Here is a 12638-nt window from a genome sequence, read left to right as displayed (position 1 = left end):
ATCTCCTTTCCTTTCCTTAAAAATCTTCTGACAGGCTCATCATTTCGGTCGGAGAGTTTTATTTCCGTCAACAGCTCTAGTAAGCAAGAATGTTTGCTTACTTTTTGATCGATCTTTTAAACTGGCCTTTAAAAATAATAAGTAAGGAACAAGTGATTTGAAAAGACTAGCGGTATCTTCAGTTTGAAAACATTTTACATTCTTACCGAGGCAGGCGTTGCGCACTAAGCAGGCGTATTTCATTTCAGCAGCTACCGCCTGCTCTACATGTTGCAACAGTACGCCTCCAGTTTCGTTTTCTCAACGCCTACCCTGATACTAATCGTCGGTATAAAAGTGAACGTCCTTCTTTGACGTACAGGCGTGCTATTCTTACCGTAATGGCTTACCGTGTCGAAAAAATCACTTAATAGTCGACTACTCTACGCCTCGCACGCAGCTGAAGGCGCGAGGTTCTAATCCTATATAAAGCCAAAACATAACGCCATAATAATTTTATTATTCTATCGTTTAGTGGATAAATCGTGGAACTACTGCGCAGTCTTTAAGTGTTATGGCCAGCGCGCACTGGCGATGGCACCATCTTGCTGGATATGCTGAACTTTCGTCTTGTGTACATCTATTGCACACTCTGTACGCGTGGAACAAACGTTCTTCTTACTTAGCCGAAGCCGGGGCTAAAGTTCATCTCACAAGTATTATAACTGATATGACAATCCGGGTATATTTAACATCGCAGCCCGGATGTCTTTGCACATAGGAATGGCGCATTTTTCGGTTATGTGACTTCCCTGTGCGTTGGCCTTCATTTTTCCCCCGTCTTACAAGTAAGCACCTTGCTCTATTATAAGGTTTATGAATAACACTTATAGGTACATGAAAAGCCTGTTAATTTAAGATAAGATGTGCTTCTGTTTGAAAAGTGCCCGGTCCTAAAACGTGTTGGTTTGCGTACCGTACTCTGACAACTGAGTGCTCTTAGTTCTACGCGTTAGAGAAGATCAAACCGGTAATGCAACGACCGAACTACATATTTAGAGATTACAGTGGGATTTGACCCCAATAACCAGCTACAAGCAAATCAAGAATCCATGGATAATCGGAACAATATACAAACAAAAGTAAGCACTGTGTTGTTTGTTAAAAAAAAAAAAAAAAAGAAGCGTTTTATTCATGGTTTCAGTACAGCTGTGGTGGTTGTGTGGGAGCATTATGCATATAGGTTATGCCTATGTTTGAACTATATAGGTTCAGTTCTAAAAATTTCAGGTAGTTAGTTTCGACTTTGGTTATCACAACATTTTTGAACGAGCCCAAGCCACAAATCCTAAAGCCTTAACACGTAAAAAGCGTTAGTCTGCATGTTGATCAAGCGTTTGAAATATTTATCCTTGTTTATGTATTAAGAGAATCTGAGCCGCTAAAGAAGCAAGCTGGCTTAAATTAGTAGATCGCCTTAAGGTTATGCAGGGTCGGAGTACTAGAACACGTGTAATTCAAGGGTAGAAAGGTTGCAGTCAATGGTAGAATACATTATGGACCTATTACAGTATCCAAGGGCTGCATGAAACAGGATTTAATGTTTAATCAGTGCAAGATATCGCTTACAAAACGTATGATGGCTTTGGCAGTCGTATCCAAACAGATCCTCTCGAGTCTGTTTGATAGGACACTGCTAGCCGACAGTCAGCCCGGAAAGAATATACGATAACATTTCAAGTTAATCATTTAAACAACACCTCAAATTTTATTATAATGAAATCAGTGAGATTACCACTACGCATTACTTTCAATAGACTCACATTTAAGCTCTTATTTATTTTTTTTTTATTGTTTGCAGACTGGACTATTTCCTGTGTCCCCATTGGCCGCTTCTTGTGTAGCCCATAAACCGAACGGAATTTAGTTATAGTCTATTTTCATATAATAGAACTTCTAGGTGTCAGAACAATTAGAACTATGGAATAGTTACGCTAGTGCCCTTATTATCTATAACATAGCATTACGTATCACTTAATAACTATAGGTTTATTACTATAGGCGAGTTTGTTACTCTATGTTTGATATATCTCGATTTTTATATATCGATATTTATTATATTGCTACAAGCCAAGGTGCATCTAATTTGATTCAATTTTTACACTTACACGAGCTGCTTTTTTCAGTTAATTTTTATGCACTCCAGTGAAGTTACATTGTATAATATTTATAGAATCAATTTAGCTGTTTACCGAAACACGTAAGTAGACGTTACATATTTGTGCCCCGTACATTTTTCACTTCTAGCTAATCATTATCGACTAGCTCAAATAAACTTAATTCCAGAGCCAGCACTTCTACGCTCGCAAAAAGCTCTAACTGTATAAAGCTAACCGTGGCGCAAAATTTGTAGGCAAAGCCAGAATTAAATACGCTATTTTTTGTCTTCAGCTTTCAAGGATTGATACAAAAAAATACGCACCTTAATATTCTCGTTCTTATTTGGCCCGTTGCTGAATTTTTGGGGTGCTACATATGGAAACGCCGGCTGTAGCTCCTTTGCAAAGTCAAAGTATGTTTATGCTAACTGTTGTTTTATCATCTGATACACGTTGTGGAACGAAGTACTAAATTTGGTGTCGATCAAGAATATTGCCGAGCAACTTGCCCTACCGTGCTTCAGCGGATCTTAGTCAACAACAATCGCCGCGAAGGACTGAGACGTCAAAAAAGCAAAGCAAGTACGCACAAAGTGGATCATCAACATAGAACATATTGTGACACGTGGAAAAATTCAATACAGAATAAAGTGGTAGACAAGGCAAATAATCAAGTTGCCAAAGATCCTGAGGTTGTAAGTAACGTAAGTCAGCGTGCAAAACAGATAAGCAATGTGCACTACAACGAAATGGTGAACAGGCCTTCAGCCGGGATAGAAACGAAAATGAAAGATAAAAAATCTCTATACAACGAAAACGCAGAAGCATCCCAGTAGATGTCGCTAGGATGGATATAATCTGCTATCACCACAGGATGTATCTCTTCAATGATGAAACGGTAAATTTCTGTTCTACGTAAAACGAGTGATGTAGAACTCTGTACTGTGGTGGATGAATTGCACACAAGCATCTCAGCAGAAGGAAGTATTGCTCGAAAAAATATCAGGCAATAGAAGTCGGTTGACTTCTTTCGGTGCCATTGGGGAATGCTGTTTCCCGGGAGAACATACAATCCTTTACTGTTTATTATCAAATCAGAACGTTTAATCACGAAGCGGCGAGCAATGCTATTTTTTTCAATTGTACTTATAGAAACCTGCGCTAAAAGCAGTCTACAAGTAACGAATTATTTACAGATTCGTGGCCTCGTTCGGAACAAAAAACGGCTTTTAGATTTGATAGCTAATAATAGCCAAAAGATGTATTGAAGATTGGCGAGAAGCGCGTATCATTTTGGCCTTGATCAACGACCATGAGGCGCACGTGGAAGCGCTAGCTGAAACTATCTGGACGCCCAGTTTATATTTTCAAGCTAAGGAAGGGTTCGCCGGTTATTATTACGGTGAACATCTGAAACTTCGCAACAAAGGAAGGATGATCGGCAATAACCTATCCGATTACGCTATTGCTGCGGTAAATTCCGTAGGCAGAATTGCAGGCTAGATCGCCCCCTTCGCGAATATTACTTTCGATGTTTTAGAACAGGATGAAACCCCACCTGAGCAGACGCGAAGTTTCTATGTGACTTACCTCGGATCAGCGCCGTGGTAACGTGTTTGCCTATTAAAGTTAGGTGCTGTGGTGGTTTAAATCTAAATCCGGGCGTGGACGTACTTTGTTGGGAGCTCTTGAGTACCGGACCTAATATATTTGCATTGTTATTGCTTATATAAAGCGGAAAAGTTATTGTCCCGGCCTGAAATCCTGTGTTCAATTGCAATATATAGCCCCATTTGCGTACGAAATTTTGAAAATGAACATTTTTTCCGTACAAATAAAATCGAAAAGAGAAATATAGCCATTAGCGCTGTTCTGCAGTCTATGATCTTACATGAGCACTTCACGCGAGGATTATTTCAGTCATATGGTAGTGGACACGCCAACGCAAATAGTATCCACAGAGAAGACAATTTTCGACAGTATAATATTATACATCATTTTGGCAATTTTAAATAACACCGCAAATTTAACGGTGAGAAGCGAAACATGTTAATTTGTTTTATTTACGTATCTGCTTTACTAAGTTTAATAGGTCCACGGATCTATCTAACTCAAAACAACTTTACCCAGGTTGGGCCTGTTTGTTCTGAATCGGGGTTCCATTCTGGGAAGAGCTGTGTGGAAAATGAAGGTGATTCGGGAAACACTTTTGCCCCTAAATAAGCTCTGATTTTCGCCATAGTGTTGCGTAAGCAAGTTTACTAAACTTGTTCTGTATGAGTATGTGCGCCACAAAGGCTGTATAAAAAAACTGCTTAAATTACATATTATACAAGCTATTTGGTGATAGCCCATAGCTATAGACGATATCTATATTATAAATGTAATTAAAATTTTACTTTTACTTGAGTAAAAGGACTCCGTCGGCTTGCACAGATTTTTTTTCTAAGTTGATGGATTTCTTTAGGTTGATCGGATGAATACATTTCTTGGGGGAGTTTGTTGTTTGATTCCATAGGATGTATTAATTAAAGGAAACTATTTGCTATTTGGTCATTTTGGCTCTTTTTTTTTTTCATAAAATTTTTCTACGTCAACGAGAAAATTGCGGGGCATGAAATGGGCTAAATTTTTGGCGGAACTTTTCAAAAATATTCTACTAACAATATATATAAACTATATCTGAAAGTGATATTTCGGCATGAAAATTACAAACCCTTTATCTCATCCACGTATCAATGGAATGAAAATGTTTTTTGAGGAAATTTTTAATAAGTGTTGATTGAAAAGTTGTAGCGACTGATGTGGCGAACCTTTAAATGTATTTTCTGGGGAAAACACCAAAATATCGAAGATTTTTTTCTATGTAAAATGCAGCTTTTTTGACACTCGTTCAATACAATAATTAATAAATCTCAACGAGCTTAGTGAGCGTGCAGCGCATCTTACTGTAGAAACATCACTATTTCGGGGAAAAAAATATTAGTTGTGATTAAATTATACAAATGTCGTAACATAAAAAAGAAAAGTTCTTGATACCGATCAGAAGTTCTCGATGAGCTGAATCGAAATATCAATATATATTCATATACGACCAATTTTCAGTTTTTGGACCGAAAATACCGTTTGGAAAAATGATCTCTATGAACTCAGTAAAAATGCGATACATACACTCATACTTAAAATTATTTTAGTGAAAACTGCGAAAATCTTATTGGTGTTATTGACCTTGTAGAGAATGAAAGGGCGACTTGAAAGCTCAAGTGGCAGATGAAGGGTTGGTTGTCCTGAAAAAAAAAAGTGTTGTAAGTTATTTTGAGGGAACGACAGCAAAATATCAAAAAAGTAAAACTAAGTAAGTGTAATAAAAAAATTAACTCTTCTCAACCCTTGATGGAGATCCAAAGAACCAATACATTAAATATATATATATATATATATATATATATATATATAAAAGCGTTATTGTAAGCCAGTAATAAGGCTGTTGATATACATACGTAAATATTTGCATTGTATTTTTTTTTAGTAGAATTTTTATTTAGTAGAATATAAGTTTTATTGCAAAAAAAGAAACAGACTCAGTCTTGGTGTGATGTCTAAGGATTCTCATAAAAAAAGACAAGATTTTTAAGTCTTAAAAGTTGTACAATAGCAAACTCTTTTGCCAACGGCACGAGGAAGACATAAGCAGAAACAGATATATTATTTAGATCAATGCGATTCCTTTCCGCTAGAGGAGGTTCATCTTATCAAATTGCAGACGTCGCCACATCAAAGACTAGTCTTACTTTTTGTCGAAACAAGTTTTTGCCACGATAATAAGATATGAAGGATAAAGATAGTGATAATATATATATATATATATATATATATATAAGAGCAATGGTGCTTTGTGTAGCAACAAGCATCTCATATTGGAGATCAATTTATTAGACATATTTTGATAAATATTATAAGCTCTGATATTATAAGTTGTCCCCCCTATAGTGTCATTATGCATACTCTATCTAAATTAATTAAACAGTAAAATCAATAACGACAAGCACCAGACTGTGTATTTCGCTTCCGCTATTCGGTTTCTATCGCTATTTAGTTTTAGGGTCATATCGCTTTAGCTGTCACTTATTGCAGTTCTTTTTCTAGGCTATAACTAGTGAATGAATGTGATTCAACAAAAAAATCAGAGGATGTCGCTCTGTTCCAGCAGAGTCGACTTCTAAACTAGAGTTAGGGATTCATGAGGCCAGTCCACTTTCTACTTTCGTGCCTTTTCCTAATATTACACAATTGGCAAGTGGTAAAACAGCGAATTTCTGTGACCCTATGTTACATTTGCAATCCCACCAGATACCAAAGATACTATAAATCGCTTTCTTTTAAATGACAAGACAGTTATTTTGGGGCGGTGTATTCCATGGAAATGGTAATGCTCTAGTATCTGGTCCTATCATTCCGTTCAGCTGTGCCTCCATATGGCGTGCAGCCACTACCACCACAGGGTCCCCTTTGCCCCTGTTCTGTGTCCAACCCATATCACCATACCAATCTCTAGGTTTTGCGCCAGCCTTCGGGCGTACTCGCCAGGGGGCGCCCTCCATCACTGTATACTCCAGCGAAAACGATACTGCATCAGTACGGCCTGCCTGCGGGCCCGCTGTTGTTTCTGCCACTGGCTGTGGCTGTTGAAAGGAACGAATAACACTGGCCACCTTGTCTATCAGAAAACCTCGCTCGGAACAGCGGGTAGCAGGGTGTGCAGAGCGATACCAAAGCCGTGCGTAGTAGTGCCTCGTAGGCCATCTACGAGAGCCCTACCTACTTTTTCTCCCTTTATTCCTTGCCAGGTTCTTGTTCTGCATCACTCATCAGTGTGTGTGTGTGTGTGTGTGTGTGTATGTATGTATACGTGCCGTTTGTATCCTTCCGTCCAAATCCGAAACGTTTGGCGAAAGGTACTATACACAGCAGCTGCCGCTGTCATACGGCACCTACTCGTCGGCAAACGTTTTCGGCAAACGACTAATGCTTCAAGAAGCTCAAGAAGCGGGCTGCCGGCTATTGACAGCAGCTTGCGAGGAAGCTCGTAGTAGTCGTTACGGCACGGTAGAACTAACGGTGTGCCGTTTACGTTCGAGTGTATCGTGGCGACAAGGCTTGAAGGCAAGAAAGTAGGATCAGGGACGTCCGCAGCCGAAGTGGTATTAACCGGCCAGCTGTTGAGCTAGTGGAGCGACTCATGGTGAGTGTTGACCTAAGCGGTCTACCCATCGGGGGTACGGGGCGTGGGCAAGATTAATGCCTACGGTGCTGACCAAGTTGCTTGCGATATTTGATAGTTGAACTTCGTCACGCCGAACAAATATCTACGGTTTTACTGTAAGTTTTTGTTACCTGACCACTCACTTCTTTGCAAATCAGCAGCGAATATCTAGGGAAGGTAGCGGGAGACGCTAGATTGAATCCATATGGCGCCACAGGTTGCAGGCTTTTGGAGCTTTAGTGAAGTGGCACTCACTCTGGTACCAAGTTGATGTATAGCAGAGCTGATTGTTATCACTTATTAACAATGAATCGGAGGCTTTGCCTTCGGATTAAACGTAAGACGGAAAGGTATAAAGGTAAAGGTTGCCAGAAATGTGGCATTTTTCGACGCGACGGAAACTGAACCAGCCTGTTCTAACTCAGCATCGTCTACGCACGTTCGTTCGTTCGTTCATTCATTCATTCATTAATTTAGACATCCGTCGTGATGTTATCTACTAACAGGCGGGCATCGCTGGGGGGCATCGCTGTTGCTGTTAAATACGCTACTCTAGACATAAGCACATATATGAATATTGAAAGAAATGCATGCAGGTAAAAGCTGCTGTTAAACTAGCAGCTAGAGGCAGATTTTAGAAGTACCCAAAGTTGAAAAAATGAATGGAGGTTTTAATAATATGCGGAAATGTCACATATAGGTATGCATTAAGTGAGAGCGCATACGGTGCAGCTGGCTTATGCGCACAAACATGTGGAGCTGGCTGACTGACTGACTGAAAGTTTGAGGGGTTAGCGCATACTTGATACAAGGTAATTTGCAACCGCTTCGCGCTCTAAAAGTGGCAAAATTCTTAATAAATGCATTAAAATAAAAAATCTTTTTGAAATTACTGGTTCGACCACCGATTAAAAGGGCAAATCGTGCTTTAGAAAGGCTTATAGAGGATTTGAAAGAAACATACTACTACATCATTCCGGAAACCTATTTACAGAAGCTTGCATCGTTTTTTCAATGGAACTTTTTCCGTTAATCTGAATGGCATGACAATACTTGCGGGGTCTAAATTTTAAATGAAATTTGACCAGGCAGTCTATCTGAGAGATATTCTCGTAGATGTCTACACTGCGTCGTTATCTGCATGCTAGTTTTAATATGTATGTCTAAGTAGCAGCCAATTTCTTAGTGTGTATGTTTGTATATTTCAACCCTTAAAATTGTATGGGTTGTTTAATCGGATTAATTTAGTGTAACCGATCTGGAAGATATCTAAACGACGATCTAAGTTTTTACACGCTTCAATACTTTTATATGCCCCAAGGCTATCTTACACTTATGTAAAACTTCATCTCGCAAAGACTTCAATCCTATTTACCATCATTAGGTCAAGCATGGCTTGCATAGACGTGTATAGTCATTCCTTGCATAGCTGTAATGCCTATACATGTCCATGCACACCCTTCATCTTGAGAATGCTACAGTATAGTCTAAGTAGATTGTAACACGTCACCTTATCTGCACATACAAATCTGAGCTAGTCTCTCTTTTGCTTGTTACTAAATAAGGCTTTTCCTAGGTTTATCAGTTGCAAATACGTGACAACTTCGTAGCCGAACGGAAGAGATATCAATATGAATGCCATTTTTTTTTCCTCTATATAAATGACGATCCTCTCGTTTCTAGTAGAGCGTAGTAGAACGCGAAGCCTCTATGAATGAGCCTAAGATACCTCGCGTCGGGAAGGAATCACATATAGGGAATCGGTGCAGGCTCGTGTGAGATCCAGTACTCTCTAGTATTACTTGATACTAAGATTTAATCGCATTGAGAGTGAAAAGTTCGTGTTTAAGCCTACTGAGAGCAACGTGTGCCTGAAATATTGCTACATTTGCATGGCGTTGTAGGTAGATATATATATATATATATATATAGACAGGTATTATGCCAATACACTAACGTCAAAGTGCTGGTTTCAGTGTTATAGCAAATCTGACATGGCGGGCGCTCGATATATGACTATAGGGCGATAACTGCGAGAAATTTCCGATATTACTACAGGTAACGCAGTATTTAGATCGGCTCGCAAAATTCAGAGAGTATAACGCTTCTAGCCAGCAGATATATTGGCAAGCTATAAAGTTTGAACAAAACCTAAAAAAAAATTGTTTGGCCGTATCATACATTTAGGACTTAGTACTGTTAGCAGATCTGCGTCGATAGCTAGAAAGAATTCTATGCTATTGAAATCCTGCTTAGAAATTTAAAGTACTGCGATTGCCGGGTCCTATTTTTGTAGGGACATGGACATCGACGGCTACGATTGCACAGTACAGGCTCCGTTATTCGCATAAAGTTACAATTACAAGAAGTAATGGGTAAGTTGGGACGTGTGTGTTACCGTACTCTGTAATGAGAACTTTTTCTTACTCACTGTATGCCCTTACAAAAACTGCAAAAGGACAGCATACATTTTTTTCTTTTAATGTTTAAGGCTGTTGACCACTTGTGCAAAAACGCGAATCATTCGGTTCCATAACGACGTTAAAAAGATAATAAGTTAGCTTTATATAAAATAATCGGCTGTGAGGATTAAGCTCACCTGTTCTTTTCTGAAGGGAACTTCAAAAGGACCAAGTTTAGAGCGTGAATCACGCTCTAAACTGAAAGCAGCGCCTTTCCCTTCTACAGACGTCCCCCTGATCATCAAACGATTAGAGCAACTCAAGCTTTTCTTTTTTTTTTTTTAATATGTTAGAGAGAACTGACTTAAATCTGCCTAAGTGGTACCTGCCTTCATGTCATATAGTAGGACTATAGTTAATGCACGCATACCAATGATAGGTGTTGATATCCGTAAATGAAGTCGAAATTAGATTCGTTATTGAAGTGTTCCTTTCTTTTGCCTTGCAGATTCAGTACTATCTTATCTCAAGGTAAATACACTTTAGTGCAGGCCGACCATATGCTTTGTACTTTAACTTTCCGCTACCCGTATGAAAGTTACAGCGTTAGGAAGAACAATATTGTATAAATTATGCTTCGATGAGTGTCAACTAAACGTCTGTTAGATAAGAGCAAAAGCCACTCTTTGTGGAAGACGCCACTGTGAAGAATGGTTTTTTGAAGTTTACTGGTCTCTAGAACTGTATCTTTGATTTATTTAAAGCGCAACGGGACCCATAGACAGAATTCAATGTACCAATTCAACTTTAATTCATTCGTCCAGATGTGTAGGTGTTTAATTACTAGGTAGTTGTGTTAGTGTAGCGGTGTGACCAAGACCAACTTTAGTAAGCGGAGAAATAAATAGAACCCTGTGTTTATTCTAAAATTTGTGCAGTGTTGTACAATAGCTATTTGACAAAGAAGAGGGTTAAGTTTGGAAAAAAAATCGATTTGGGTATCTCATTAGATGGAGTTTCGAACAATTAATAGCGGCAAAGCGCGTATATGAAAACAGAAAATGAGGTTTTGACGCTACCAGGAGCCGTATCGACTATCTCGTTTTTTGAAAGAAAAAATTGATGTATACCTTCAAATACTATCAAAGGTTCAGAGTGTTTGAGATTCACACGGATCAAAATTGTAGCAAACATCACGCTTTTCGATTCTCTTCTTTGACCAAAGCTTTGAATTCAATCGAACATTTGTTGAAGTAAAATGGTTATTTCATTTTTCTACTATAGTGTCGCCAGTCCCAAAGCGACATTTCTACTCTACGCGAGCTCAAAGTAAGTTACATTGTATAAAAATCATTACGTTGAGTTATATTGTATGATCACTTTAGCAACTATGGGTCGAAACCAGATGCTTAACTTAACAAAGGGGTTCAAACATCAGAGGAACTGTGGGGCCTCCGGTACGGTTGAGCTTTGTGTGATCGCGTACACGTGCAAGTTGAAGTAAGTTATTGTACATTCGCCCTTGATGACGTATTATATAAAATTGTTGTTTAACAACTTTATTGACATAGTACGTTGTTTGAACTAAATAATATTGCCGACATACACATTCCAGATAGTCACGATCAAAGGCCGAAATCTACCGTGGATAACACCAGAACCATGCAGAACTATCGTAAATATACTGACGTCAGTTAAGCTGATTCTGACATTGCTACTGTTCGTCCTTTGATCTCTCGAAAAATTGCGAGTCGTAAATGTGCACCGGTATCGCAGTCTACGCAGCGAAACCTCTTCTGCGGACCTGATTTGCCCAAGTTGGCACTAAATTATTATTAAAGCTCCTACAGCCATAATTACAGCCTTTTCTAGAAGAAAAAAAAAAAAAAGAAAAAAGATTCCCTTAACTGTGTGAAATAATGATCCCATCTCTAGCTCATACAACCCCATTTTGTCAGGCGGAATGGGTCAGCGATAGCGATATCTTCAATTGATGTTCACTCATCCCGTTTCGGCCGTATAATAAAAGAGTCTTTGAGATTACATTCAGATTTTCAAAATACGCCGCGTTACGAAACATCCGCAATGCATTGTGTTGGCCTGATTTATAACTCACACTAACTCCGTGGATGGTGTTCTAACATTGACCAAAAAATACCGTAGTTATAAACTAGTCTAATTTCTCCAGAGATGGTGATCAAGACATTTTAGCTTCCTTTTTGCTAGACGTTTTCGAAGTGTAGCTGTTAAAGAAGACGCGTATAAATTCTTCCTTTGACAGATGACGAATTATAATGGTTTATGGTATCCGCTGGCGGATTACGATATGGAAGAGGGTAAATGTCTGGTGAAGCTATCAAGATCCACTGGAGGTGAAACAACATTTCCGTTGTAGGAAATTTGAAGCGTTCGTTGAAAACCTCGATGACTCGGCGCGTAATGTTTCACCAACCGAAAGCATACGCCGGTTGACCTTGATTGATCCTAGCCCGAGCTTTTATTGCTACGTACACGATGATGGTACGCATCAGGGCTATAAGTTACAACGGAACTGTTACGCTTGACTTGTTGAGGGGATAGATTAAAAACCGTGAATGCGTATTGGTAATACCTACTTTGTTGTTTTCTTATTATTGCTTTTTTTTTTTTTCGGAAAAATGTTGTACTTGCTGGTGTCCTCAACAATGGATGGTGTAACGAACGAAAATAATATCATTGACATAGTCTGTATTCAGTCAGATAAGCTTGTACTGTTACATTCAGTATTCGACGGAACTTGTTTAAATATACGTTCATAGATTATGGAGTGATTGTACTATAAAAGTTGACATATGG

The 12638-nt window shown here is 38.8% G+C and overlaps 1 protein-coding gene across 3 annotated transcripts in view; it reads left to right on the top strand.

Moving 5' to 3' along the window:
* The first annotated feature begins 351 nt into the window (after positions 1-351).
* LOC111259599 (solute carrier family 12 member 8) overlaps positions 352-12638 on the top strand; it is a 46958-nt gene continuing 34671 nt past the window's right edge. Inside the window, exons 1-3 of one of the 3 annotated variants that reach the window (XM_086967966.1) lie at positions 352-827; positions 1841-2239; positions 2605-7380. The gene's annotated coding sequence lies outside the window, so the exon portion shown is untranslated. Of the gene's footprint in view, positions 828-1840; positions 7381-12638 lie in introns of all 3 variants that reach the window. The other 2 variants (XM_086967967.1, XM_086967965.1) reach the window with 2 other exon arrangements.

Source organism: Varroa jacobsoni, unplaced genomic scaffold, assembly GCF_002532875.2.
Source record: "Varroa jacobsoni isolate VJ856 unplaced genomic scaffold, vjacob_1.0 scaffold_351, whole genome shotgun sequence".
In the NCBI taxonomy this organism is placed as follows: Eukaryota; Metazoa; Arthropoda; class Arachnida; order Mesostigmata; family Varroidae; genus Varroa; species Varroa jacobsoni.
The sequence above is the reverse complement of the archived record's forward strand: the minus strand, read 5'-3'. Positions and strand labels throughout refer to the sequence as shown.